This window comes from Mustela erminea, chromosome 3 (assembly GCF_009829155.1).
Source record: "Mustela erminea isolate mMusErm1 chromosome 3, mMusErm1.Pri, whole genome shotgun sequence".
NCBI classification, from domain to species: domain Eukaryota; kingdom Metazoa; phylum Chordata; class Mammalia; order Carnivora; family Mustelidae; genus Mustela; species Mustela erminea.
This window is the reverse complement of record NC_045616.1, coordinates 144,956,557-144,982,378: the sequence shown is the minus strand read 5'-3', so window position 1 is coordinate 144,982,378 and position 25,822 is coordinate 144,956,557. Positions and strand designations below refer to the sequence as shown.

The window sequence follows — 25,822 nt, the reverse complement described above, 5'->3', positions numbered from 1 at the left end:
CGTCCTCCCCTCGCCCCATAAACGACTATTTCCTTATGCATTACACACTGAATACATATGTGCCTCATTTACTACCCCGCAGGGAACAGGGACAAGGTGGATGATTTATGCAACTTATTTACCTACTTCTTTATGACACAACCTCTTCCTTTTCTCTTCATCACTTTAACTAAAAATGAATCTAGAGCTCTTGTCAATGACATAATGTTTTCATGAAAGTTCTACTAATTAAAAATCCTCACCATACCAGACCTAAAAAAATGAGCACACTCTTGCCAAGTGTTATTCACCACAGAGAAGCTCTTGTAGCTACATTTTAAAGAAGGATAGAGAGGGGGATGGTGTAGAGGGAGAAAGTCTACTAACATATGCATTGAAGTATAACAGTTGTCAGCATCAGAGGGACAGATGATTTTTAATATAGATCCTTTAAGAAAAAAGAAGAAGAAATAATGCATTTCCCAGCAGCTGAGAGTAATGGATGTGCAGTTTTGGATAACAGAAGCTTTTACTGGAATGAAGAACCACTATTATAGGAAAGAGGTTTCTGGTGTGTCTTTTTGTTTTTTGTTTTTTAAGCAAAAGATGATAGGGCAGTTTTAAAATGATGTTTGTCTTTGATTGCACCTGTACACCCCCCTCCCCTTTTTAATGATAAGGAGGTGGTAGGTTTTTATTATAGCGACGTAAAAACACTTTCGGACTATTGCTTTTGCCCATACTTACAGTGTTATCAGTAGTTACTTGTTGGGGACATGCATTTGGACTTGGAATGTGCTGCATTAATTTAACACCACATAAAATATGGATTTTATTGCAGCAGAGACAATAAATGCTGCAATTGCTGACTACATGCATTTAGACACCTTCGTCCCCTTTCCCCTCTCACTTCTGGCTCAGATACACAATGTGAATGTAGGAATTATGCCTCTTCTATTTCTGATGAATGCCAATCTATTTTATTTATGTAGATGCTTAGGGGCCATCGACAGTTTCAAAGAATCTGTCTTCTGCCTGTCATTTCTCTTTATATTGAACGTACGATGAACTATGACCAGAAATAAGTGCAGAGTGGATCCATTCATATGGAATGCAAAGTAATGTTAGATGATGCTAGAGTTCACAGCAACAAGGTTACCTCTTCAACTGATTTTTAAAATAAAGACGAACAAGTATAAGCGTGACAAATTACACTCCATGATATATTTTTGGCATTTGTTCAGAGTGAATGAATTCACAAACTCTAATATCAGGACCCACTGTTGAGCATAATATATAATTTATCTAGTTTTACATTACCTCTTAGAGATATTCAAAGCAGTTGTTTCTAGAATCTAATATAGAGAGTTTTATGCTTATTGATTGCTTCATGTGTTAAAGATAATTATTTGGAAATAATTGTTAAATACAACTTAAAAACAAACATTTCCCAACCCCCGGGAAAGAAAATAAAAGACCTTAAGGGGGTTGGTGGGGGAAAGGGGGGGGGAAGCGGCGGGTGTGGGGGGGGAATAGATGAAGTCTTCCTACCTTTTTTATCAGCTTCTGGATAACGGAAGTTGGTTCCAGCCAAAATCACCCTGGAGAAATTGTCACTACGTCCCCTTTTTGTTTGTTTTCGGCTGTTATTTTCTATCACTGATGCTACTTCAATCTAACTCAAGCCTTCTCTCAGCATCACTTTCAACTCTGGACGGCAGGGAACCGAAGAACACGGGGGCGAGCTCTCTCTGATTGGCTTTCATTCAGGGCTTCTGATTAAGGGGAAAAAAAAAGGAGAGGAGGGGAAAAAAGCCCTTCCTCACTCGGAGAGAAAGGTTCTGCTGATAGAGCGGCAGTACTCGCCATGGGAAGGTTAGAGACTGGGGAAGTGCTGGCTTTTGCGAGCACACAGCTATTTGCAAGTGAATGCGAAGGGGAGGGCGCATCTGAGGCGAGGGCTGGGCATGAAAGGCTTCCCCTCCCCCGCAGGGCAGAAAGACTCTCTGTTTCGAGGCTAAGGTAATCAGCCCAATCTAATCCGGCTGCGTCCCTAACGCAATCTCTGGAACTGGACGGCTTCTTGCAATTCTTCTTTAATAGACACTTCTTCTTCTGACATATATATTCCTGCACCATCCTTACACCAGACTACTGAAATACAAGTGTTAACGGAGTGCCAAGTCACGTTGCAGCCAGATCTGATACGTTACCAGAGTGATTTGGGTGGAGGTTTATGATTTTTATTTATTTTTGCTTGCAGTGAACTTTCTTTTTTGATTCTCCAGATACCTTATTTTTATTACTTATTGCCATACGAGATCATACCTTACTGATCGTTTTGGAATGTCTGTGAGGCAGTCTTGTCTCCTTAATCTTATATGCATTGCATTTTTATATTCTGCAGATAAAATATTTTATTCATAACTTAAATGTGCAATTAATGTCATTAAAATATTTAGTCTTTGGACTTGTCACAGTCTCCTTTATACATATATATATATATATATATATATATATATATATATATATATGTATAAAGGAGACTGTGTATGTATGTGTGTGTGTATATATATATATTTCCCCCCCACCTCAGAAATTTGAGTTTCACTCCCAAATGTGTGTGGAGGTAGATGTAAATACATCTGGGTGATTCTTTTTATTTATCAAGCATCTAATTGTCCATCTCTCTGTTCTTCTATCTCTACATTAAGTTGTATTCGGTCAAAACCTTACCAAAGGATGTCAGTATAGCTCCAGAAAATAATGAACACCTTTATATTTTTCTGGCTACATGTAGATTTATCTTTAAAGTGAATACATTTTTTATACATACAATGAAATAATATATTATAAAATAATTTTAAAGTTCGAGGAGGAATGAAGGTAATCTTGTCTAGCAAGGCTCTAATAAGAATAGATAATACTGCTCAGAAATGTTAAATGACTTGCTTAAGATGACAGTGCTAACTAGTGAAAGAATTAAAGCTACAATGAGTTGATAATTTACATTTATATAAATATAAAACATACATATTTACATATATTTATAATTCCAGTTTAGTACTGTTTCTGAAATGTCATACTATCTCCCAAGTACATATTTGATTATTGCAACATCAGTAGCCTCTTTATACAGTCAGCATAATGAGAAAGAAAGAAACTCAATCTGGGGGCAGCAGACAAGGGGGGGGGAGATATTAAATTATATTTCAAAAAAGTTTTGATATACGAAATGTTATTATATGATCCATGTCCCCAACTAGTTTTATATTTTAAAATAACAAATATTCCTGCTCAACAAAATGATAGAAGAGAAAGAGACTTTTAGAAACTTTTGATTTCACAGATGAGGGCACAAGAATCTGGAAAATTGTAATATGTGTGACAATAGAGTTAGGATTCTTAAATTTATCTCTGGATTGCTTACCCGTAGGTTTTTTTTTTTCTTTTTCTTCAACAGAGTGCCTTAAGTTTAGAGTCAGCTAAAAAAATAAATAAGCAAATAAGTATTCCATTTTTCTCCTGCAATGTATTTGTTAATATACATTAATATACATGTGTGCTTGATATACTATTGCCATGGACATATTAAAGTTGATTTCAAGAGAAATTGTAGAATCTCATATTCTTTATATGTTATACAGTGTTTGATTAAATGTGGGGGTGCTGGTGTGTACGTACATGATGGCCTTTTATTAGATTAACTATTTTGTACATTTGTTGTCAGTTTCAAGATAAATGGTTGCATGATGTGAGGAGCTGTTTGGATTACATTTAAATGGATCTAGTTTAAAAAATAACCAAAGGCTGAGATCAGATGTGGAATGCTATTTTATTCATGAAAATACATGATGTGATGATGTATTCCTAAAATAATCACTTCTTAACAAGATGGAAGTTTGTTCTTCTCTTAAATAAATCTCTGAGTTGATATCATTGTGGTGCTCTGGGTAGTCATCAGAAACTCGGGTTTCTTCTGTTTTTATGCTTAAATAATCTTAGGAGTTGAACTCATATAAATGATCCAAGAGAGGTGACCACCACATCTGCTTTATAGAAAGAGGATAAAACGAAGAAGAAAAGGATGCCCTCTTACGTTGGATTCTTCTATGATTTCATTGGCTGGAAATAAGATAGTTGGCCACAAATTTGTTGTGGGAGGAACTTGGAAATGTAGTATCTTTTCTGGAAAGCCATATGCCCAGCTAATTATCTAAATATCCCTGATATTATCAGAGAAGGAGGTAACAGAATTGGATACAAATAGCGACAATGCCACCATATCAATGTATCCTATAGCAGTTTATTTTCTGGATTTTTAGAGAAAGAAAAGAAAATATTATTCTTGTCTAAAATTAAAATTTGTTGGGGCATCTGGGTGTCTCAGTCATTAAGTGTCTGCTTTCAGCTCAGGTCATGATCCCAGGGTCCTCGGATAGAGCACTGCGTAGGGCCTGGTTCTCCCTCTCCGACTCCCCCTGTTTGTGTTCCCTCTCTCACTGTGTCTCTCTGTCAAATAAATAAACACAATCTTTTAAATAAATAAGTAAATAAATGCAATTAAAATTTGTCATGATATTGGAGAATGGTATCTGCAAAAATGATTGTAATAATATTTTAAAACTTTAAAATATGAAACAGTGGTTTTGCCTGGTATTGCATTTTGTTTCAGGACCAGGTAATGTATTTGGTAAGTATAAGCAACACAACTATCTATTCCAAAATTCAGAAGTTATAGATATGAAAAAGAGAGAGAGCATTCAAACTATGAATGTATTAAAACTCATCCCATTTTACTTATGGCATTCCTTTTATTTTTTAATGCATTCCTTTAAAAAGAGAGATTCATATGTTACCTTATTGAATATAAGCTTTAGTAATAAAAATTAAAATACAGAACAGAGCATTACCTAAAACTTAAAACCTTTGATAAGGAGTTCTGTTTTATTAAATATCATTCTTCAATTCCTTCTTTTTTTTCACTCTGTAAATGGGTTAACTTGGGATTCTTCTCATTTCTCTCTTTCTTTTGTGTTTTTTCTAGAAATACTATGTAAACTAGTTCTGTGAATTAGATAAACTCTTATAGTCACCAATGTTAAGAAATAGTAGCTTATGGACAGTCAGAAAAACAGACAGTAAGGTCTGTATGAATGTGACGAATGACTCAGTGACTCATGAGTGTCCTTCATTGTAAGGAGAGATCACATGTCCATTATAAGAAAATAAAATAAAATATATAGCTTTCATCAGCATATGTATATATATATATATATATATAATCTTACATATAAAATCTTATATAAAATCTTAAAAAATATATTTTATATAAAACTTATATTTAAAATATATATATACATATATGTATATATATGTATATATATATTTTTTAGATTTTTGCCAGGGATGGGGAGGGCAGAGCAAGAGAGAGAGAGAAAATCTTAAAAAGGCTCTGTGCCCAGTGCGGAGCGCCACTCGGAGCTTTATCTCACAACACTGAGACCATGACCTGAGCAGAAATCAATAGTCAGACGCTTAACCAACTGAGCCACCCAGGTGCCCATATTTCTGTACTTCTAAAACTAAATGAGAAGTTGCACAGAAGATGCCTTACTATAATCATAAAACACTCAAGAAATTGAAGAGCATTCTGTCATTATAATAATGGGACTCTGTGAAGGCTGACCCCCTTCAGCAAGCGTAAAATACTCTATTTTTTTAAAACCAATTAAATAAGACAACCTTCTATTTTGTGTGGAATTGGATGCTAGTAGTTGTCATGCTGTTGCTAAACCATAACTGTCCATCTTTAGGGTGTCGTTTCCTAAAGAGCTACATACCTGTTAAAATCAATAGCTTCTCAGCCACCCTTTCCTGGGTTCCTTCTAATGGTATTAGAGAGAACCTCAGTTTCCAATATAACAGGAAATAACCCAACCTAGTTCTCTTTCCATGGCTATGAGATGAATGTAAATAATGTCTACACTGCTTCCTTCTCCATAAATACATTGGAGGAAAAACAATTTTGCGTAGCTTTTTGACACATTTTTCTTTTCTTATTTCCTTCCAGTCTGCCTTATGGACTGTAGAGTCTGGAATACTAAAAATTACATTGCTCTGGCAGTGAGTGTCGGGGTGGGGGTGGGGAGTGATTCATATGCTGTTTTTCAGATGTCCTCATGATCCTTAAATTAGAAATTGAGTCAAATAAGGAGAAAGAGAAGGTGGAAGACATTGATTTGGACACCAAGGAGGGAGCCCGGTTTTGCAGTCACCCTTACCTGAGGCAGTATTGACGGCTGTTTGCACCACAGCAAGGGACCTGTGATTCTGGGACTGGAAGTACATTTGCTAATCACCTGGCCTTTCTCTTGCTATTCGTGTTGTAAACTACCATCTACATTAAAAATTCAATTATTATTATTATTACTATTATTATTATCACTTAAAGTACGGAGAGTGGTTTTTGTTATCTGCGAGTGAACTCTTAACTGAAACCTCTGTTTCTAACAGTAACAGAAGTTACTGTTACAAAAGTAACTTCTTTTACTGCTACTGTTTAATCATATTTCAACATTTCTTAGATCGAGTTACTTGGAAGTGGAAAGATGGAGGATTGAGCCAGGGAAAAGTCAAAGTATCAAACAGCAAGTTATGTTTTTATAAGTGTAATTATTTTGAAAAACAATCAAGAGTAAATGAAAGAACATTTGATCTTAAATTTACTTTGGTCTTCTTGCCCCTTCCCCTTTATAAGTCTATGTTCTGTGTACTTTGGATGTAAAAGTCAGGACTGGTTTTCTCCTAATTTTCTTAGATCAAATCTGAATCACACTGCTTCATTTTTTTCCCTTCCATTTTTAGTGAAAAAATTTTGGTTTTGTATGAAAAGATTTATAAGTAAATTGAATCCCATCTTCTTAGCCAGACAGGGGAAAAAAAAAAAAAAAAAAAGATTGACTACTTCTCATGTTGATTGAAAAGTAAATTCTTATTCAATCTGATTGCTTGTATCAATCCTAGAGTAAGGTTAGTGGCTTATTTAGAATTTTCAAAAATCGGTGCAGTGAAAGTAATCAGGAATGAATTTTCCATTGTCTGTTGTGATTTCAGTTTATGCCTAAAAAAGTGAATGAAAGAAAAATATTTCAAACAAAAAAATAGTGACAAACAATAAAGCATAAATATAATAGTGTCTACAATTGCATTTAATGAATTAAAGTATAACCTTTCTTTTTTCTTTCTTTTTTTTTTTTGTTTTTTGAGAAAGGGAGTGTGTGAATGGGGGAGGGGCAGACTGACAGGGAGAGAGAGAATCCTAAGCAGGCTCCATGCCCAGTGCAGAACCGGACTCCGGGCTCAATCTCATGACCCTGAAATCATGACCTAAGCTGAAATCATCTGATGCTTAACTGACTGAGCCCCCCAGACACCCCTAAAAATATGATCTTTAACTTTATATTTTAAGTTGTATTGTTAATGCAAATACTAGGTCTGAGTGGTACAAATTGCATTCTAATTAATAAGCTCATTAAAAAAATTCAAAGAATTCTTTGACTCTTTTTAAGAAAAGATAGTATTTTTAAATTATAGAAAGATTAGACAAGTCATATCTATTGTTTTATTTATTTTTTTCTTAAAATATTTCATTCTTCCTCCTCCTTTCTTTCCCTCATTATTTGTCAATAACTTAATTCTGTTTCATCAGCATATATATATATATATATATATATATATATTCTGTGGTATTTTATATATATACATATAATTCTGTGGTATATACATATAGAATATAAAAAAATATATATTATAATAAATATATATAATTCTGTGGTATTTTAACGTACTCATAAGTTATAAAATTAGTTTGCCAGCTTCACAGATACTCAACAGAAAACTGTGAGACTTCTAAGTCAGAGACAAAAGGCATAGGAAGCAGCACGGTTGTCATATTTGTGTCAGTTTCCTTTGTCTCCCACATCTCATTTGAACAAGCCTGCAGTGGCTCAGGCGGGTGTTACCCATGCGGGGTCTCTGTATCATAACGGAGGGACAGCAGGCGTAGGGAATCCCACCTTTTGTATAATGGACTGTGAACAATATCTGAGCCGCTTCAGTTTTCGAGGAGGTTCTTCCTGTTTCACCACCCCTCAGATGATATCCAATCCCTGTTTTCTGCCTTCAGCAAGAATCCTTTACAGTCACATTAGCCAGAAATCTGCTCCTGCCCCCACATTAGGCCTGATGTTTCCTCTTAGTAATTTTCCATCCACTGACCCCCACCATGCTCCTTGGCTCTAAATTCCCACTTGCCTGTGCTGTGTTCAGAGTTGAATCGCTCTCTCCCACAAGGAGACCCCATTGCAGTGGTCCCTACACCAATCACAATGGCCGCCTTGGACAACGTCTTCCTTATTGTGCTTTAGCAGTGTCACTGAATATTTTTTTTCTTTTTAATGTCTGGAACAGTGGTTCTCAAAATGTAGTCTACACACCAATGCTAGTATCACCTGGGACTTTTTTCTGAATAAGGATTCTCAGAACTACTGAGTCAGAGGGTCAATTCTAAACTACGGGAGTGGTCAGCATTCTGTTTTCAAATGTCTTTGAGTGATTCTGAGAGGTAAAATTTGAGAGTCCGTGGGCTGCAGTAGCTTTAAAGCAATCTAGAAAGGAAAGAAACCCAGACTTAAAACTCATGGTTTACAAATAAGAGATTTGTTTATGCAATCACTTATTATTTTTAACACACACATATATGTGTGTATATATATGCAGAATCACTGCAAAACATATGCTATTTATGAAATTGTGGGGGAGAGCTATAACCATGGTCCTGGCTAAATAAGGATTTAACCATCTAATGAGAGAGACAGAAATGAAGACAAGTGATACACGAAAGTAAATGAAGGGGAAGAATGAAGGGAATTTTGCCAAGTGTGTCGTGAATGTAGAAGTAGTTACTCCCAAGATTTCAAAATACAATGTTAACAACTCTGATGAATGTCAGTTTCGGTTTTCATTCCAGCAATCAACATGCTAGGAGAAGAATGGCAATGAAAATTCCTGGCCATGATGCTTCATCCTAGCAGCCTGTTGATTAAACAAAGTCCTATCACAGTTGCCAAGAGAACAGACCAGAAGGAGGAGGAGTTCTGAACTCCTTTCTTGTCATCTCCAGTGCTGGCGATAGTTTGCTTTGCATACAAATGTCTTTCCTTACCCCTCTTGTGATTACACTCACTCCTGTGTAATCATGTGATGACATTATTGGAAGTGATGAGGAAGTGGGAATAAAACAATAAGAGGAGACAGGAAGGGGAAAGTTTCATAAAATTAGATTCCAAAACTAACGAAAACCAGAAAATATCTTTTTTTTCTTATAGACAGGGTTCTCTTTATGGGAATGCAACCTGTATAGTCACACACAATTCTGTGCTTAAAAAGAGGCTACTCTTGGATTAATGCACTGGGGTACACTTGGGAATTTCTTAAAAACTTTTGGACAAGAGGCTCCGTGTTTCATTGCGCATCAGGGCGCTTGATCTCGTAGCAGAACTGCTTTGTAACCCGCTGACAACCCTGATGCAGAATGATGTCACCCATGGACTAAAAAGGTCCTGTCATAGACAAATGTTTGAACAGTAATCAATGTTGACATTTAACAGACAAACACATCGATAAATCGGTCATTAGTAAACAAGGACAATAAAGTGTGCTTGGCTCGTGTTAAGCTGGGCTTGACTCTGTAACATTTGATCTCTGGTGTCAAGGCATTGGCATAAGGCCTCAATGAAAACAGTAGGTAAAATTTCATTCATTCATGTATTCAGTTGTTCATTCACCAGCTACTGGTTGGGCTGCTACAATGTGCATAATTTTGGTGAGCCCTGGCGGTGTGATGGTAATCAATAGCTCAAATAGCTAACTGCATAGAGCTCCCTCTCAGCAGGAGAAAAGAATAATTAATCTTATGAATTATTATCTTATTATTCACTTTGGTCAGTGCTCTGAAGGAAGGCACTTGACCTAATTGGGGGTGGGGGGAGGGGGGCAAGTAGGATGAGGGGCTGGTAAGAGGGTCACAGAAATTTCCTAGATGAAGTGAGGCTTGAGATGAAATTAGAAGCATGATGGAATGTCCTTTATTCCAGTGACTTTGAGAAGAAATCATTTCCTGTTTTGTCTGGTTGTACTTAAATCATGCCCTCCTGACACCTAATTGACCAAGGAGTTCCATTACAGCAGATTATCTATAACTCCTGCCACAATAGATTCCTAATTTATCAGACACGTTATGCATATATGTACCTCTTTTATTGCCCTAAGAACATCATGTTGCTTATGCTATCTGTCACTGGAATAGCACAAAAACATACTTCAGCTACTACAATGCCCCAAAGTCACATCTGTCTAGCCCCTGAGGAAGTACTTTAATCTTTGCCCAACTTTTCAGCCACATTTCAGCACGAGAAAAAGGAAAACAATAACATCTATTGATCCATTTGTTAATTCTTTGGTAGCAGACCATATTTTAGGGAGACTATATTATGGGAGAATAAAATCTGTTTTGGAATAATTTATTTATATAGTAAACTATGATATTTAATTAATAATGTAAAGGTTATTTGATTATTTAATTATTTAAATTTATGTAATTATTTAATTAATATGTAAAGATTTATTGAATCATTTTATACCATGGTCCCTGCATAAAGTACACTTCGGATGAAAAGTCACCAAGGTTTATCAAATATTTATTTTTTTTAATATTTAGATTTTTTTTTAAAACACAATCTCATTCAGCCTTTGGTTAAACCAAGAGCCAAAATAAATTCACTTTGCTTAGAAGAGTCTTTTTTTAGATAAAGATTTACATTTCACAAATTTCATTATTTGATTGGTATAGTAACTATTCAGTTACATACAAGATCTTAGGATAAGTAGGGTATAATACTTAACATTTTGCACTTCTTATCCTAACTCATTTAATACAAATGGATTTAAAGTCTTTGTAAAGTGACACCAGTGTGGTTCAGTCAGTTAAGCGTCTGCCTTCAGCTCGGGTCATGATCCCAGGGTCCTGGTGTCCAGTTCCGCATCAGGCTCCCTGCTTGGTGGGAAGCCAGTTTCTCTCTCTCCCTCTGCTGCTCCCCCTGCATGTGTACTCTCTCTTTTTTACTCTCTGTCAAATAAATAAATAGAATCATTTTTTAAAAATTAAAAAAACATAAAGTTTTTGTAAAAAATACACAATCAAGCACAAATTTTAGGTGATTTTTAAAATTTATTACCAGTTCAATTACTGCCTGTTTTAAAATATTAGATCTGGAGCGTGTAGGAGACTCAGTAGCTTAAGCTTCTGGACTCTTGATTTCAGTTCAGGTCATGATCTCAGGGTTGTGAGATCAAGCCCTGCTTTGGGCTTTGCACTGAGTATGGAGCCTGCTTAAGATAATCTTTCTCTCTCTACCCCTCTATCTCCGCTTGCACTCACTATGAATAAATAAATAAATAAAATGTTAACTTTAAATTTAAGAAAAAAAGTAAATCAAGAATAAGAAGGATCACTTGTCAAATTCCTGAGTTGATTTCTATAAATACTGTTCCAGGAATGGAAATTTTTTAAGTGTATTCTTTTATCAACTTAAAAAAAAAAATATTTAACATCATTCTAGTAGAGTAAAATGGTCTTCCCCTAAAGTAAAAAGAAAATGATCAATATTTAAGAAAAACAAGAGAACATCATTTAACAATATAACAAGGGCTAAACATAGAAATTCAAGCATTAAGAGGTGCATGGGTAGCTCTGTCCGTTCAGTGAATGATTCTTGATTTCAGCTCAGGTCATGATGTCAGGGTGATTAGATCAAGCCCTTCATGGAGCCCTGCATTGGATTTCTCACTGGATGGGGAGCCTGCTTAAGATTCTATCCCTCTCCCTCTGCCTAGCTCCCCCTAGCTCATGCATGTGCGTGTTCTCTCTCTCTCTCTCTCTCTCGAAAAAAAAAAAAAAAAATTTCCAAACTATAGGAAACACTTAAGTTGTAATACTCTCAATACTTTCAATGTTACCTCATATCAAATAACATAACCCTAAAACTTTTACTTCATTTTATTATTTTTTAAAAAATATTTTATTTATTTATTTGACACAGAGAGAGAGAGAGAGATCACATCCAGGCAGACAGGCAGGCAGAGAGAGGGGGAAACAGGCTCCCCGCTGGGCAGAGAGCCTGATATAGGGCTCAATTCTAGGACCCTGAGATCATGACCTGGGGTGAAGGCAGATGCCCAAGCATCTGAACCACCCAGGTGCCCCAAACTTTCAAATGTGTTTGTCTAGACATGATATGACAATCATCAAAGTAAGTTTATATCTTATTACTTGTTTATTAAAAATAATTCCTTTTTTTTTTAAAGCTAGTGATTCATCACTTACATATATCAGCCAGTGCTCATCAAAACAAGTGCCCTCCTGAATACCCGTCACCCATCTAGCCCATCCCCCCACCCACCTGCCTCCAGCAACCTTCAGTTTGCTCTCTATAGTTAAGTCTCTTACGGTTTGCTTCCCTTTCTCTCAAAAAGAATTCCTTTTTCTGTCTTAATCCTGGGCTGCCTTGCACTCTCACTCATGTCTCCTTTTGTCACTCATCCAGTCCTATTTGACATTTTTTTGAATAAGTTCTCGCTCACTCCAATATTAATCAGTCTAGAAGTTTCAGTTTCTTACATTGTGCACTGGGGTTGGGAGAGGCAGTATCTAGGAGAGAAGGCCTCAACTGAAGAAGATATGCAGGCACTTGGAAGTGGGAAAGTACTGAGTTTGAATCAGAGCCCCAGGATAGGAAGACCTCCTAGCTCAGCCTCATCATTGGAGGCTTATGGACCTGGCTTGGGATACGTGATGTCATCACAAAGAGTGGGCTGTTTCCCCCCGAAAAAAACAGGATGGAGGGTAGAGTGGACTGTGCTAAAATATTTAGGCTCTCTGATTCACTATCACTATCCTAGTAAAGTTGTACATACATTCTTCTTCTTTTTTTTAAGATTTTATTTATTTATTTGACAGACAGAGATCACAGGTAGGCAGAGAAGTAGGCAGAGAGAGGGGGAAGCAGGTTCCCTGCTGAGCAGAGAGCCCCATGTGGGGCTTGATCCCAGGACTCTGGGATCATGACCTGAGCCGAAGGCAGAGGCTTTAACCCACTGAGCCACCCAGGTGCCCATCTACATACATTCTTAAGTGTCTCTTTGTCTCTCTGATTAGTATAAGGTGTCATTTAGTTAATTTTTATATTTCTTCTTAAAGAAGAAATTATACACAAATAGAAGCCATTGCAAAATTTGTGAAATTGATAAGCGCATACAGATCAGAAAATGTGTCTTTAGTATATTTGCAGTATTGACACAGCTGTATGAGCTGTATGTAATTGGTGGAGATATTTAAATTTTTCATAATATACAGTCATCCACAAATAGCTATGTGATATTATCAAGGGGAGTGCACTGAAGACATGAATTAATAGAACTTTGAAAATCTTTATCATGGTATTATGATCTTTTTGCTTTTGTTATCTCCTTGTTTACAGTCCATTGTACAGGTGACATGGCATGTGCTCATTTTTGAAGTCAGTAAAAATAAATGTGTAGATTTTTGTTTGGATGCAAACAAAAATATAATGTTATTTATATGCAATCCCTCAAAAGTAAAGTATAATGAAAAATTAAAATGATAACAATCAGGATAGATTTATGACCATAGCCAAAGGGGATTAAATTCAGATGATCATTATTTCAATGAGTTTTAGCACTTTTCATTAGAAGACATTGATGTTCTATTCCTTATGCTCCACAAATAAGTGAAACCTTATGATAATTAACTCTCTCTCCTAACACAGAAGCCACTGGGAGATGGAGAGGAGAAGTGAATTGGGAGAAATCGGAGGGGGAGAAGAACTATGAGAGACTGTGGACTCTGAGAAACAAACTGAGGGTGTTGGAGGCAGGGGGTTGGGTGAGCCTGGTGGTGGGTATTACGGAGGGCACGTATTGCATGGAGCACTGGGTGTGGTGTGAAAACAATGAATGCTGGAGAAATGAAAATTAAATTAAATTAAATTAAATTAAAAAAAAAAAAAGACATTGATGTGCAATTCTCATTATCAAATGTTTGGACTTCATTTGTTTTCTCCAGCAACCCTCCCAGCCATAGACACTTTGGAATTTGGGGGAAGAAATCTCACTTAACAGCCAATGTGCTATTGTATGCTTTATATTTCGTAAAGAATAAAAGTGTCCCTGGTTATGAACTTTCAATATAGGATTTGTTCATTTTTATCTATTTAACCCTACAGTTCCTTGGATGGGTTTGGAGATGTGTTAGTTTGTAAACAGACTGCTATAATAAAAAAAAACATATGACATGTATTATTTCATTAAACCTGTAAAGTCTAATTCTTATATTTAAATGAAGTCACAGACTTCTTGAGCAATATTTCCTTTCTTTCTTTTTTTGTTAGAAAGAGAGAGAAGGAGCAGAGGGAGACAAGGAGAATGAATATTAGGCAGGTCCATGCCCAGAAGAGCCTGAGATAGGACTCACTCTCGCAATGCTGAAATCATGCCCTGAGCTGAAATTAAGTCCACCTCCTAAACAACTGAGCCACCCAGGTGCCCCTTTAGCAATATTTCTTAATTTCAATATTAAGTCTACTATTCCTGGTCATGAATATTTATGTTAGTTATTAAATACACCTGACTTCTTTTACTCACTTAACAAATATTTATTTTTTTAAAAGATATTATTTATTTTATTGACAGAGAGAGACACAGAGAGAGAGAGGGAACACAAGCAGGGGAAATGGGAGAGGAAGAACAGGCTTTCTGCAGAGCAGGGACCCCTATGCAGGGCTCGATCCCAGGACCCTGGGATCATGACTTGAGCCGAAGGCAGATGCTTAAGGACTGAGCCACCTGGGTGCCCCCTCATTTAACAAATATTTCTTTAATGCCTCCCATGTCCCAGGGACTGTTCTAGGCCTTGGAGATATATCGATAAAGAAAATATACAAAGTCTTTGTTCTCCAGAAGTTTGCATTCAGCTAAGAGGAGAAAAACAGTAAGCAAATGAACAAGCATAAAATACCACAGGTGGTGGTAAGTTCTATATGCAAAAATAAAGCAGGGTAAGGAGGTGCATGCTGTAGGTAGAAGAATGGCCCCCAACGATGTCCACACCCCAATCCCTGAAACTTGTATAAATATTGTCTTATATATTAAGAGATGCTTTGCAACTGTATTTCAGTTAAGGATATTGAGATGAAGAGTTTATCCTGCAATATTCTGGCAGACTCAACGTAATCATATAAGTCTTTAAAAACAGAGAACATTTTTCAGTTCAAAAAGAGATATGATAACGGAGGAAGAGAACCAGTGGGATGGTGACATGAGAAGGACCCAGCTAAGTTACTGACCTTGAGGATGGATGAGTCAAGTATGCCGTCTGTCTCTAAAAGCTGGAAGACACAAAGGAATGGATTCCATTTCTGATTTCCAACATTACTTACATTTCCACACCTCCCATAAGTTGAATTTGTCTCTCTTTCACCCTGCCTTCAGCATCATACATGACTACCACTATTGTTTTCATTGGCTGAAAAACTTCAGAAAAATAGTTGAGACCATTTTCATGCTCAATGCCCCACTTCCGTGCTGCTCACGCAGAAGCTTCTTTCTTCAGTATCTTCTAATCTGTCTTCCTAACCAGCTTGCAGACTATACACTTTTCATTTGTAAATTCTGGTTAATGATTTTTTTAGATGAAACTAATTTGATAACCCAAATAAGAATATTTTGAAGGTACATGCAAATTCACTGAGATGAGATATCAGTATTATAAGATTCTGCTTTTTGATTTTCTAAGCAATGGCAATTGGTTCCCAGGTGAAGTTAAGTGGGAATGAGGACCTTTGGCCTCAGGTTTCTAACATTAAAAAATGGCTACTATTGTTTTCATTAATTTAAAAAAATGACAGCATTGTATTTTAGAAGAATACACTATTAGGAATGAGGAGGCCTAGGTGTGGATTCTTAAAATTAAATTAAAAAGTGAATGAACCTATGCATGGCTAATAGACACATGTAGAAATGTTCAACATCACTAGCCATCATGGAAATACAAATCAAAACCACAGTGAGATACCACCTTACACCAGTTAGATTGGCCAAGATTAAGAAGACAGAAAACAAGTGTTGGTGAGGATGTGGAGAAAGGGGAACCCTTTTACACTATTGGTGAGAATGCAAGCTGGTGCAGCCACTCCAGTATGGAGGTTCCTCAAGATGTTAAAAATAGGACTACCCTACAACCCAGTGATTGCACTGCTGGGTATCTATCCCAAAGATACAGATGTAATGAAAATAAGGGGCACATGCACCCCAATGTTCATAGCAGCAATGTCCATGATAGCCAACAGATGAATGGATAAAGAAGATGTGCTTCATGTATATAATGGAATATTACTCAGCCATCAGAAAGGATGAATAGCCCCCATTTGCATCAACATGGATGGAACCGGAGGGGATTGTGCTAAGTGAAATAAGTCGGGCAGAGAAAGTCAGTTACCATACAGTTTCACTCATATGTGGGATATAAGGAATAGCACAGAGGATCATAAGGAAGGGGAGGGAAAACTGAATGGGAAGAAATCAGAGAGGGAGAAGAACCAGGAGAGACTCTGGACTCTGGGAACCAAACTGTGGGTTACAGAAGGGAGGGGTTGGGGGGATGGGATAACTGGGTGATGGGTATTAAGGAGGAGGGTACATGTGGTGATGAGCACTGGGTGTTATACTCAACTAATTAATCATTGAACACTACATCAAAAACTAATGGTGTACTATATGCTGGCTAATTGAACATAATAAAAAAAAAACAAAAAAGCATAATAAATCAAAAACAGTAAGATTAAAGAATGAATAAATACTAAATCAGAAATAAATGATTTGGAAAGAAAAAAAGCAAATGAGTCAGAATAAAGTCAAAGATAATTTGTATTTAATTAAAACACAATAACTGCCATCTTGTTGAAAAGTAGATCTCAATAATGAACTCAAAATTCATATGAAGTATATAAATTTATACTTACTATAAATTCAAAAATTATACATAATATTTAGTTTGATGTACCTTAAATATGTATATTTCTTATTGTATTACAGTAAAGTAGTATTTTTTTTAAAGATTTTATTTATTTATTTGACAGAGAGAGATCAAAAGTAGGCAAAGAGGCAGGCAGAGAGAGAGAGAGAGAAGGAAGCAGGCTCCCTGCTGAGCAGAGAGCCTAATGTGGGGCTCGATCCCAGGACCCTGAGATCATGACCTGAGTCAAAGGCAGAGGCTTAGCCCACTGAGCCACCCGGGCACCCCTAAAGTAGTATTTTAAGCCTTTACTGATCAGCATAAACCCCCAAGAAAACATCCACTGAGAAAATAAGTTTAATGCCAAGTAATGAAATTATTTTGACCATGTACTTTGTAGATTATCATCAAACATCTGAAGTATTACCACAAGTTTAGAAATTCTTAATGAAAAAAAAAAAAAGTTCTTTCTTGCCTGGACATGTGAGCTTTCTGCAGGTTAATTTGTGTTCCTACAAGATTTACTGTGTTAATACTGACCTTTGATGCTGTCATGTTAGGCATACACATCTGGGTGGATTCTTATAAGTACATAGAGAGCCACATAGAAAAAAAATGTATTAAATAGTAAGTAGTTGGTAATAAGTATTAGTACCAACTGAGTCATGACCTAGTTATTAAATTAATAATATAATAATAAAATATGCTCACTAATTTATGTCTAGATATAAAAAAATCATTTAAAGCTAAAATAATGGCTCTTTCTGTTTCACAATAAAATATGTATATTCTACAAAATTCAGAATTTTGAAAATAATAGTATTAAATTATTATTCTGTTAATTTATTGAAACCATCTGAAAGTACTAATGCAGAATGCCTTCTGTTAACCTCATTGTTTTTTAAAAAAATTAATGTGAGGTGTGATCAATAGCCATGCAAGGGAAACCACAACTTAATCCATGTTAAAAATCATCATTAATCAACAAGGTTATTTTCTTTCCTGCACATAAAATTTAGTAATGTCAAAATAAAAATGTTCAGTTATGCTTTTCAAACATTTAATTAATGATTGTTCTGTATAGGTCTTATTTTTTCTCACCAAATTAAATCATAAAGTTACTAATTTTAACATATGCCATTCATTTGCTATATGACATTTTAGTTATAAGTTAAATAACTTATAACCTGGGTGGCTCAATTGATTAACCCTCTGCTTTTGGCGTAGCTCGTGATCTCAGAGTCCTGAGATTGAGCCCTAGGACTCCCTGCTCAGTGGAGGGTCTGCTTCTCCCCCTTCCTGTGCCCCTTCCCTTGGCTAGTGCACTCTCTCTCTCTCTCTCAAATAAATAAATCTTAAAAAAAAATTAAATAACCAGTCATTATATCTTAGCATTTGGCTATCACATTAATGAAAGTTTTGTGATGTCCTATAGCAAAGACTTCAGAAAGGATGAATTGTGATATTTAACAGTGTTCTCTGATTGCCGCATGATCTAACTTTTAGTCTGTGACTACATTATGTGACCTCTTTTATGACATGTTGATTGTTAACTAACTCACTAAATCATAAAATCTTGGGTCTGGTTGGAAACTTGGAAGTAAGCTTTTCCAAAATCATTGTTTGAAAGTTGAATGAAATGAGTCAGAAAAATACTCATCCTTGCTTAGGGTTAACATGCTGATTTTCAGCAAAATTGGGATCCGTCAAACAATGAACACTTAAACATTTATTTATTCTTGTGCATATTGTCACAGAATTAGAAGCACACTGAATCACATGTCTTTTGGAGACTAAGGCACTTGTTAACGTAAAGCTGTATGTTTGAAGTAGAGGATTAAATCAGCAACAATACTCATTTATGCAAATAATGGACCTTTATGTAGAGTCATGTGGGCCACACTGCTCATCAACCCCCTTTGCAGAATTTGTAGTTTTATCCTTTCTTTTTTAAATGAAAGACTGATTCTCTATTTGCACACTGCCATTTACACTGTCTTACCCCACTCCCCAAATTTGAGAAAATAAATATTTACATTTTCAGGACCACTCTCCAAGGTCAGTGTACCAACCTATGGCTGATGGATGGAAGTAATGGGACAGTGAAAAACAAACTGATGACCTCAACTGTTTTGTTTTGATTTACCGTGACCTCACCAATTGAAAAACCAGTTTTTATGTCCCATGTAGAATTACTGCAACTCTGTGGGCTGTAACTTATTTGACAAAGGTTAAGGCACATGGGTCAACGCAGACTACAAAGAAGCTTTCATCATGATAATTTTCTCTGAAATAGAGTTTTGAAATATTATTACTTTTGGTGCAGGGTATGTTTCAATTCCCCAAGGAAATTTTTATCTCCTTATCTGCAAAAAGTACAGTAGAGCATAGAATAATAAGTCCATAAAGAAACCAAAATAATATTGAGTTTTAACTTAAGGTAATATCTGTTTTTTCAAAAACCAAATACACACAAAAACAGCAAAAGCAAATGAAGAGTTTAGACGGTCAATGGTTTTATTTTTCATGTATAAACTGGAAAGCAGCCGAGGCTTTTAATTCCAGTTCTTTCATTTCATGGCTTTCCTGAGAAACCTCATCTAAACCTAGGTTCTAAAAGTTTCTAATCTGTGGTACTGAATGAAGGTAGGAGCTATAATGAAGACCTATGGGACATTATTAGCTGAAGCTTTAGAGGCTTGGGAATGTTTATTTTTGTTTGTTTTATCCATGTTCAGATTTTAAAATCCACACAGACTTAAGATGGGCGCCTGGGTGGCTCAGTGGGTTAAGCTTCTGCCTTCAGCTCAGGTCATGATCTCAGGGTCCTGGGATCGAGTCCTGCATCGGGCTCTCTGTTCAGCAGGGAGCCTGCTTCCCCCCACCCTCTGCCTGCCTCTCTACTTGTGATGTCTCTCTCTCTCTCTCTGTCTAACAAATAAATAAAATAAAATCTCTTAAAAAAATAAAATAAAATCCACACAGACTTAAGAATTAAAGAGACTTATGTAAAACCATTGTTCACTACCATATTCTTAACAGCAAATCATATTCAAGCACTGAGTTATTTCTGGCTGCTTGTGTACTTGATATTATTATCATCACAGAAGTACTACTTATTGGGGCACCTGGGTGGCTCAGTCGGTTAAGCGGCTGCCTTCAGCTCAGGTCATGATCCCAGGGTCCTGGAACTGAGCCCCACGTTGGTCTTCCTGCTAAGCTGAGAGCCTGCTTCTCCCTCTCCCTCTGCTGGCCTCCCTGCCTACCTTGTGCTCTGTCAAATAAATAAAATCTTAAAAAAAGAAAAATTTCTACTAATTGTGCTGAAGGGTTAATATTAATAAAATTTTTAAATAATTTGTTTTCAATAAAATTTTAACAAAGGCAGTTTAGAAAATGCTCCATATGTATGCCCTCGGGAAAAAGTTCTTCTAAGATAATGTCTTCCAAATATCGTTTCAATTATAGAACATTACATGGAAGTATTGTACTATAAATTGATCACCATCTGACAACATCTTATATTTTTTCTCTCATTTACATTTTCACTATTGGTCAATTATAAATGTAAAACTGCCAAACAATCATTCACTGACTCAATGACACATTTAGGGGACTGAGAGAATATATAAAATAGCACAGTATGTATAAAATGTTATGCAAGATAAAGCTATATTTTGCTGCTTTAAAATATACCAGCCTTTGTATTTGTGGCTATATCAACAAAATAATACAACTACTTCAACTTTTTGAAAATGCAGTCAACTTGTTTTTAAAATGTTAAATAATATTTTTGGTAGGTTTTGGAAAAACTCCACTGATTTTTAGTCCTGAGTTAAGCAAATTTCAATTTAATGTAGATACTGACTGTGTCTATCCAGAGGAATAGGCATGGTTTCATTTAGAAACTTCTAGTCTAAGTGAAGCATCTGTATGTGTCTTTGGTGCTTCATTGATAATGTCTAAACTGAGATATATTTGGGGGGAGGTAAGATATCAATCTCAGTGTATTTGTAGAGCTGGGTGTATTGGGCAGAGCACCGAATGTTAGTTTTTCTTGTCTCTTTTTTCTCTTTCGTCTTGGGGTCAGAGACAGTGACGTAACAGTGGTGATTAGAATTTGTGTTGTCAATGGGATGAGAGACAAAATATTTCATTGTATTACTTTACATTAGAGAATGTGTGCTGCAGTTCTTGTCATTACGTCATGGCTCTGTCATTCAGTGGCTGTGTGGTATTGTGTAGATGACTTAAATTCTCTCTACCTCCACTTCCTCATCTACAAAATGGAGGTGGGGGGGCGGAAAATGCCTTTATCTCCTTCTGTATTACTCTCAGTATTGTTAATACTTTAAATATACAACTGCTGCTATAGAAAACAGCATGCAGGTTCCTCAAAAAATCAAATGTTGCACTACTATGTGAACCAACAATCTCACATGAGGGTGTATATCCAAAGGAATTGAAATCGGGATATCGAAGTGGTGTTAGCAGCCCCATAGTCACTACAGCACTATTCACAAGAACCAAGGTATGGAAACATTCCAAGTGTCCACGGCGGATGAGTGGATTTAAAAATGGAATATGTACATATAATGGGATATTATTCCATCTTAAAAAAGGAGGAAATTCTGCGATACGAGACAACAGAGAAGAAGCTGGAGGATATTAGGTAAGTGAAACAATCCAGTCATGGAAAGACGATTACTGATGTGAGATTCCTTAACTAGTCGAATGGATAGAACCACACGTGGAATGGTGGTTGCCAGGGCTAGGGAAGGGGAAATGGGAAATTTCTAATCAACAGGCATAAAGTTTCACTTACACAAGATGAATAAGGTCTAGAGATCTGCTGTACAACATTATACCTATAGTTAACAATACTATTTCGTGCCCAGAAAAATTTATTAAGAGGGTTGATCTCAAGCTAAGTTTTCTTGCCACAGTAAAATACAACTTAAACAAATCACAGCAGCCTGAAAATACATTTGAAATCATTAAAAGTTTTATGGGAATACACCAGGTAATCTCCCTTATAAATGCAAAACAGTGTTGCTTTCATAATGTGCTTTGCCAAATCTGGTCTAGTCTTCCTTAAAATCAACTGTTTCAATGATATACAGCAAAAGCTTTCTAATATTTTGGCTTACTTTAAAATATCTTTGTGTTCATTTCAGATAGTCTAGAAAATAAAAGTTAACTATTATTATCCTTGAAAACACACACACATATATAACTGTATTTTTTATTTTAAAAATTACTATATGAGTATTAGTCATCAGTAAATCAAACATAGCTTTAGTCAGAGAAAATGAATTATTAGTATTTAAAAAGGATTTTAGACCCGCTTTATCTTATAAAGGATATGTAGAATTACTCCAAGCATTGTGTCGCATTTAAGTGAATCAAATATTTAATTAATGAATATATAACAATAAAACTTTGTTTCTTAAAGTTCTCAGGGGAAAGGCCCTTAAATAGTCATTGCTGAATTATTTAGGTTAAAAAATAGTGTATACTTATGTATTTCCTTGAAAAATAATTTTTATGTATTTACTTATGCATTCAGGTTATGTTTAGCTATCAATATGGCCAAATGTAATATATTTTTTAATAGGAATTCAGTTTTTTTTTCCAGGGAGGGAGTTAATTTTTTTGGATGATTATCATTTTAAAGTAGTTCAGAGAGGCTTCCAATCTGTTTTAACTAAAGCCTAGGACTGAGGAAGTTAAGCATGAGCTAAACTGCTCCCTATGGGGAATAAACTCCCATTTCAGTCTCTTTAGAGGAAGGTTCCCAAAACAGAGCTGGTTTGAAGTAGATGTTGAAATGGGATTTTAGATGGGAAATTCTCTCTTGTGTTGTAAGAGAATTATTGCTAGTGTACACAATAACACATTCACTCAAATCAACATTTTTTCAACAATGCCATGTAGAATGCATTTCATATAGAAAAATATTAAGATATACTCTCCAGTGTTAGCTTAAAGCAGAAACAGAGGTTTTTTTGAGTGAGGATGGTAGCCATATCTGGTTCTCAGTGTGTATGTATGCAAATGTGTGTATGTGTGTGTTTCTTACGCAGTTCAAGATCAGAGTGCCTTTATAAAATAGGTAATAATTTATCAATAGCTCTATTCTTTTAAATATATGTATCAAAACTAAACTTATAGTCCACAGAAATATTTGTCAAATTATTTTTTCTCTTTCAAGAACGGCCCTTATCGTCTGTAGTTACTCCTCTACGCCCTCACCACTCTCTTAATCCACCTCTACCCCAAAATATCTTCCTTATATTTTAACTAAGTGTATTGCTGGTGCATTTTCCCTTTTTTAAAATGTAAGCTGTGTATATCTTCTCACTTAACCAGGGCCCTTCCAGGTTAAAAATAAAACAAAACCAAACCCATGTATCTATCTATCTTAATGGTTAGCAGTTTTAGGCACCCATGTGCCCACAGAAAGAATCAAACAGTCTTTATTTTCCTTTGATGACCTTAGCAGCTGAGAAGTCTATGACAGACTAAGGGAGTAGGAAAACAATAGTTTCTTCAATACCACACAACATGGTCGTTTTAGCATTCAGCTTCCTGTTTGTAATATTTGGAGCTCTTATTTATGAAAGGCTCATTAGCAGTCAGAAGCATGGTGAAGTGGTTAAAAACATAGATCCTGCAAGTAAATTCCAGAGTCCAAATATTGGCTTTGTGGTCAACCAGCTGTGCAATGCTAGGAAAGTCATTTATCCCTTCTACAACTCATTTTTCTCATCTGTGAAATGGGGAACATAATAGACCTATTCATTTCAGAAAGTCTGGAAAATAAAAGTTAACTATTATTATCCTTGAAAAACACACACATATATAACTGTATTTTTTATTTTAAAAATTACTAAAATTTAATATTTAAAAAATACTAAATTTAGTATTTAAATTTAGTATTTAAAAATACTAAAAATTACTGTTTTTTTTTTAAAGATTTTATTTATTTATTTGACAGAGAGAGATCACAAGTAGATGGAGAGGCAGGCAGAGAGAGAGAGAGAGAAAAGCAAGCTCCCTGCTGAGCAGAGAGCCCGATGTGGGACTCGATCCCAGGACCCTGAGACCATGACCTGAGCCAAAGGCAGCGGCTTTAACCCACTGAGCCACCCAGGCACCCTAAAAATTCATATTTTAAGAATTAAAAGAGGTAATTTACACTTCAGAATAAGGTAATTAATGGAAGTAGAAGGGAAATAGGCAAATCTATTTTTATCATATGCAAAATGTGAAAATTACCAGTATTACAAACCAAAGATTAAAACTTAGCATAGATATAATAAAATTAAAATAATATTTGCTTTCATCTATTAATGTCATCAACATTTTTTATTTTCTTTCTTTTCCAAATGTAACTTCAGTCATTTATTGTCCAGTGAATAATGGCAATGGCAATATGGCCCTTTCTTTACATAGGTCCCCACCTATGCCAGAGCTAATGCAGCACACTTCAAGTATGTTACCTGATAAAAAATCATGTTTATCACCATCATCAATATTCTTAGGAAAACCCATTACGCTGTTTCTGACTTACAGGAAAGAAAGAATGGGAACAAAAAGTAAGGAGACAATTTAAAAAATCCAGTCAATTTTTCATCTTTAGTATACCTTTTCCTTTAAGAAGAAAATAAACTTACTATATTTAACAACTTCAAATTATAACTTGTTCTAACCATTTCAGCTGTCCCCTACCTGTTTTTTAGCAATTAAAATTGCATTGATCAAAACCATCTACCTGAAGTTTTATTCTGGATCTTTGCAAATATGTTTGATTAGAATTTTACAGAATTAAAGATGCAGTAATCCAAAAAATATAATTAATTATCTCATTACAATAAGCACAGACATGACTATGAAAAATCTGTTTTATCTCTCCATAATTGTCAAGATATGGCTTACAAATTTTTCCAGATTTGTTTACACCTAAAAATAGATCAATAAGATGGCTGCAGTGAACAGAGAGCTATAATATAGCTTAAAATATTCTTCTAAAATATAGAAGAATAATATAACTGCATAAGTAAATCAATTGAGTATTTTAGATTTCAGTGTTTTAGATTTAAATCATAGGCTAACTGCAATATATGTTTGTGCAAATTATTTCACACTTTTCAGATGTTGAGTGATTTGGCATCTAGGGATAAAATGTATCATATATAAGCTTATTTATTGTGGTAAACTAAATAGAGTACCACCTCTTTTATTTTTTTCTGATTTCAATCCAATTATTACAGTTGTTAGAGATTTCACAACTTAAAGTGAGATTTGCATAATAGTTAATATTTTCAGGGGAGGGGGAAGAGGCCTGGTTTTCTTCTCCTTCCCCCAAGGAAAAAATTTCTAAATTTTCCAGTGCTAAATCTATTTACTAAAAGACAGGCATTTCACCCAGATAGTTGAGGCAAAGCACAAAACTGATAAGCCTGGTATCATTTCAAATCAAACTTAAAGTTTTAGAAATTCTGTTTCTCACCGTCCTACTCACTTCACATTGGAAATTTTCAGCCACAGTGGTGTATCCAATTTGATATCTTCTGCATGTTTTAAAATAGCGATGCAATCTTGACTGTTGATATCAGGGATATATCATTTAGGACTATTATCAAAAAGTGTTATATTTTGCTTGTTAAAAGTGTTGCAATAGCAGAAGCA

The 25,822-nt window shown here is 35.5% G+C and overlaps 1 protein-coding gene across 1 annotated transcript in view; it reads right to left on the bottom strand.

Moving 5' to 3' along the window:
- The window catches only part of CDH10 (cadherin 10), a 173,986-nt gene extending 171,896 nt beyond the window's left edge, over positions 1 to 2,090 (bottom strand). Inside the window, exon 1 of the mRNA XM_032337712.1 lies at positions 1,531 to 2,090. The gene's annotated coding sequence lies outside the window, so the exon portion shown is untranslated. The remainder of the gene's footprint in view (positions 1 to 1,530) is intronic.
- Positions 2,091 to 25,822: the final 23,732 nt, after the last annotated feature.